The sequence below is a fragment of the Piliocolobus tephrosceles genome, chromosome 18 (assembly GCF_002776525.5).
Source record: "Piliocolobus tephrosceles isolate RC106 chromosome 18, ASM277652v3, whole genome shotgun sequence".
In the NCBI taxonomy this organism is placed as follows: domain Eukaryota; kingdom Metazoa; phylum Chordata; class Mammalia; order Primates; family Cercopithecidae; genus Piliocolobus; species Piliocolobus tephrosceles.
The window spans coordinates 52934006-52939725 of NC_045451.1; positions in this window are offsets into that span (position 1 = coordinate 52934006).

Genomic DNA, 5720 nt, shown 5'->3' on the forward strand with positions numbered 1-5720 from the left:
CCTTATTAATCTTATAGTTTAGTGGTTGGAAATATAAACTGGATTGATGTTAAGACAATAAGCAGCTACTACTTATTTAGATAAAACTACGGGATTAGCAGCAGGCTAGGCACTTTATATATATGATGCCATTTATTCCCCATGAGTAAGGTATTCATAATCTATTTTAAAAGGAGAAAACTAAAGCCTGCAGATACAAAGTAGCTTGTCCCAAATCACAAAGCTTATAAGTTAAACTTTCACTGTTGAAAAAAAAAAAAAAAATCCTTGCAACTTGCAAATGCCAGGATGCTATGTAACTGAGCTGAATTTAATTACCAAAAAATCCAACTATGGGCCATCAAGGTTTGGGATTTTGTCAATTCTATTGGGAAGAAGGGAAGAAAAACAGATACAGCAGTATTTGAATTTGTGACTAATAACTTTGAACTCTCACGTTTGGCCTTTTGGAACCTCATGAAAAGAACTTTATTATCTTTACCGTAAGAAAGGAAAACCAAAACTTTTGAGTCCACACTATATGTCAGTTCTCTGGAAATGTTGGAAAGGTTTATGAAACATGTTTATAAAAAAATCACAAAAATACTAAGAAACTAGTTCAAAACCCATCTTCTTTTTATTTTAAGATGCTGTCTTCCAGCACCACTTCAAATCTGTGTGGTAGTGACTTCACAGCCTGGAGATAAAGTGACTCTTTAGGAAGTCAGTCCCCAACTCGGAAAATAATGTAGGAAGCTGTGGGGCATTGGGTAAAGCAAAACCACTAAAATTTAAAAATATATGTTAAAGGCAATGGTAAAGGAAATTTTACAGTTCAGGTATTTGAAACCCCATGAGCAAGTATCATAGAAGAGAACACTGACGGAGACACCATTGTACGCATTTCCAGGACAACCAGCAAAATTCCTCAATTTCTTCTAAGCTCTGTCTTGGATGTGACTTCCCCATGCTGGGCAACAAATCTGAAACCTAGTCTGCTAAGACTCAGTAGACTTATATAACATAGGTTAACTCAGTCTCCTGTGACCACTTTTCAGGGAATATTTACCAGGTCTAATCAACCTATATTTTTAATGAATTTTAAAGATGTGGAGAAGCAAAGGAAAACTGGTTTCTTTACGGCCTCAAGAGTGGTGAAATACTCTCATCTGTCATGGTATCCACCAAATGAATGAGATTAATTCTATAAAAGTATGTTGCACTGAAGTGACATTTCTCTGCATTTCCCTTAATTTCTTGGATCATTTTTACACTCACAAGTCTCATCTATTTATTTGTAGCAAAAGAGATTCATGTTTTATGTTATTTATATTGACTCTTGTTTGCCACTGAATATCACTAATATATACCTAATCTCAGAGCAATAGATAAATGAAAGAGGTAAAGCAAAAATAACACACAAAGAAGAGAAGACAATGAAATCTAATGCATTGACACATGTTTAAGCCTGTAGTGGACTTGCATTGGTTTAGTCTGCATGGCATTCATTTGCATTGAGGGTAAAGCTAATTTGCCATGGTTGGACTCGGGCATGTGGCTTGCAGTCAACGTGTAGTTCTCATTCATATTTATCCTTGGCCCAGGACGAGCCAATGGGCCAAAAAACTATTTTTCTCTGAGATTTGAATCTTGAGCAAAGTGACACCAAGTGTGAAAATGTTTGAAGCTAATTTATATCAACACTGCTGGCCTGAAGACATTATTCATTCTTTCTGATGTCCCAGTTCTAGAAAGAAGATAACAAGACCTGGAGTCTGATCTTTGTCTTTTGCCTTTGAACATCACTGTTGGCTTGCTGAAGTTAGCCAGAATCAGCTTCTCTTACTTGAACTCTGGCTGACACAGACTTATCACAAATAATATTTCTCCACTTCTTCCCTTATCCCCTTCTCTCTTGATACTCCCATTATTAGAGCAGGCAATCTTTGGATTATTGCAATTCCTTATTTATAATTAGAATCATGATTATTGTTCATTATTTTGTTTGTGGGCATATGTATGTGTTCAAGTATATGTGATTGACCAAGAAAAGACACTTTTTTCTGTAAACATGAAGTTACCTACTTGGAAAGGTATCTGAGGACTTTTCAAGGCAATAATAATCTTTGCAAAATTATGTCTTCCAACTCCTCAACACATACGCCATACTATTTGCTGAATTTCTGTATATAATTTGATCTAGAAAGTTAGATAAAATGAGTAATAGTATGTCACATCAATCCCCATACTCTTAGTTATAGACAACACAGTTGCTATGTTTTCAAAAATTTTTTCAAAATCTATCTCATGTTTAAATGAATTATTAATAGTTAATACTACAAGGCTCTTGGGATATTGTAGGTATTGAATAATATTTATTACAAAAATGTGTAATTTTCTACACCTTGAGCTGGTGTTATATTAGGAAGCTACTTACAAACAAATAAGTTAAAGTCCTTCAAAGTCTCAACTGATCCATGCCAGTCATAAAGCAGCTTAATTGCTTCTTCTTGACTTATGTGCTCCGGCAAAAATGTTAGGAAAGGACTGGACATAGGAAGTTGTGTATTGAAAACATTAAATCCCACAAAGAGTAATTAAAACTGAAGGGGGTAATTCAGTTTGGGGGTAAAAGGAGCCACAAGGACTGAATTTAGTTACTCTCTTACTTATCCTCCTCCTAGAAAAATAAACAAATGATATTAAACAACAGTATTCAAACACTAAACAATAGGGAGCATAGAACTGTGAACATGGAGACAAAGGAAACAAGCAAGATAACACAAACTTGAACCTATTTAGTGTCTGGAGCCACTTTCTAGCTTATGCCTCATGAAGGGAAAATCCAAACATAGCCTAGAAGAGAGACAGAGATCTGAGTTTTAGAGGTGGCGGGAGGACTATACTTACCTAATATTGTGAGACAGTGTACCAGAGAGAAGACAGATACACAGAGAGAGAACCTGAGAGATCTGCAGAACAGTACCCTGGAGTCTTTCTCTTAACAGTGATTTGAGCATACGTGAGAAAAAATTTCCTGAAGCTGAAGACTAAACCCTCATAAAGGAGTAGGTAGAATAATTTCTATATATACAAACATGATCTAACAAAGAGAAAGGCAAGACTCAAATAAGTTAATTGATTCAAAAACTCATAAATGCATATCAGTACAAAACGCACCATATCAAGGAAAAAAACGGAATACAACACTCAATAGTGTCAATTCACAGTATGAGTCTTCCAATAAAAAAAAATTACCAGACATGCAAAGATGTAGGCAATTATAATTAATGATCAAGAAGAAAATTAATAATAGACACAGACCAAGAAAGAACAGGGATTTTAGACCTAGCATATACAGATATTAAAATAGCTATATCCCTACAATTAAATATATCTGTACAACTCAATAAGAAGGAAGAAATTATTCATGCGTACAACACCATTTACGAATCTCAAAAGCATCATGCTAAGTGAATTAAAATGAAAAACAATAATTATATAGTATGTCATTTAATTTATATAAAGAATTATATTATTCTGTATATATTATATGCACATTTCTAGAAAAGTGAAATTTATAGTGAGAGAAAGTAGACTCGTGGCTGTTGTGGACTGGGGACCGGGGAAGAGTTCTGACGGTACAGGAGAATGAGGGAACTTTCTGAGTGCCACGAATATGTTCTATATCATGACTGTTGTGGGGATTATATAGCTTAATGCGTTTGTCAAAACCCATTGAAGTGTACACATTAAATTGTAACTTTTATTGATGTAAATTATCCCTGTCTACCAATGTAGGTGGAACTATGTTACTGGAATCAACTAGATTTTTTAGTTTCAGAAATTCTTAAGCTGAGAAAGATGTGAATTCATTCATTTGGGAGTAGAGTGAAAAGAGCCATGAACCTTGATCTGGCTACAAATAATGGTGAAAGTAAGAAACTATATTACACCTTTGGGAAGAAGAACAGGCACCATATAAGCATATGATAAAATATAGGTTTATTCCCTGTACTTTCCAATTTGCTTGAAGCTGTCCCTGAAAAGGCCATTCTGAATCATGAACACTCATTTTAATTCTATTCCCTCTAGACTTTATTTGCATATGTTTGTTATCTTACACTGCATTTAAGTAAATCAGACTAATTACTATAAACATACATACATGAGAAGCAATATTTGGACAGTGATGAACCTCTTAAAATGTGACTATATAAAATGATTGGAATTTCATTAGAATTAAAAATAGAAGTCCCGGAGGAAGAAAACTTAAATATGAATAACGTTGATTCTTTAATATTATATAAACTGAGCATATTATTATCATAGCAGTGGAGGGATACAATTGTGCTGTCACAGAACCATTCTGTCCATTTAATGTTCTTTCAGAGGAATAAAAAGAGAAACTCATATGAAGTGCAATATAGTTTCAGAGGTGCTTACAATGTCAAGTATATTCTCTTGGAATTATTGTCATTATTAAGGATTATCATTAAAATAGCATTATCACAATCTGAAAGATAGTATTATAAAAGTAAAGAATTTCTCTAGACATATAAGATTGAAACTTCTTATTTTAAACAAAGTGGTATGTAACAGATTGCACAAATGCACATTTAAATGGAATAATGAGGTCATTATATAAACATTTACTGAATTTCTTTTATGTTTTGAGCACTATATTACTGGATATTTCACTTCTGTCTTTTAGAAAAAAAGATAGTCAAAATTACTTAAATAAAATATTTCGGATAAATTAACCATTATATATAAATATGCATTCATTTAAAAAACCTTCAAATCTTAAATGAAAAAAGAGAGTTTTCAGTATAAGAAATAAAAATCTTTAGCATATGATCTTAAAGGTTTTACTCCAAATAATGGCATGTTGATATATATAGAATTAATATAAAGCATTAATCTATGTCTCTTTTTGTATTATACAGTGTTTCTGTCCAAAAAAAATTTAAATTATATTCCTAATTTGTCATTTTATAATTTTATTATAATTTTTATTATATTTACTTAACAAACATATATCAAATGCTTACTGGGTGCTAAATGATATTTTAGGAATTTATTTTATTTGTTTACATTTAAAATAAATTTTTTTATAGTTATTTAACTGATAAACCAAATGTCAGCCTCTCCTCATGTTGTTACATTTATATATTTATGTGTGTTTTTCTGATAATTCGTTTAGTAGTGATCCTCCTTTGTATATCATAAACTCATGAAAATATAGATCAAGTACATTTTATTGATCACTTACATTATCACATACCAGAGTACTTAACATACAGTAATTCTTCATGAAGTATTTTTAAATCAATAGATTAAAAAATGAATGAATGTTTATCTCAAAAACTTCAAAATATTGCTAAAAGTGATAAAGAATAACTGTAAACTTAGAAACAAACTCTAAACAAACTACTTTATTACATTTCATTCATTTATAGGCATACTTGTTTTATGGTACTTCACTTTATTAAGACACTATGTTTCTGACAAATTGAAGGTTTGTGGTATCTGCATTGAATAAGTCCATCAGCATTATTTTTCCAACAGCATGTGCTCACTTTGTGTATGTGTCCCGTTTAAAACTTTCTCACAAAATTTCAAATGTTTTCATTCTTATTATATCTGTTATGATGATCTGTGTTCAGAAATTTTTGACGTTACTATCATTGTTTTGAGAAACCACAAACTGCACCCATATGAATTGTTGAACTTAACCA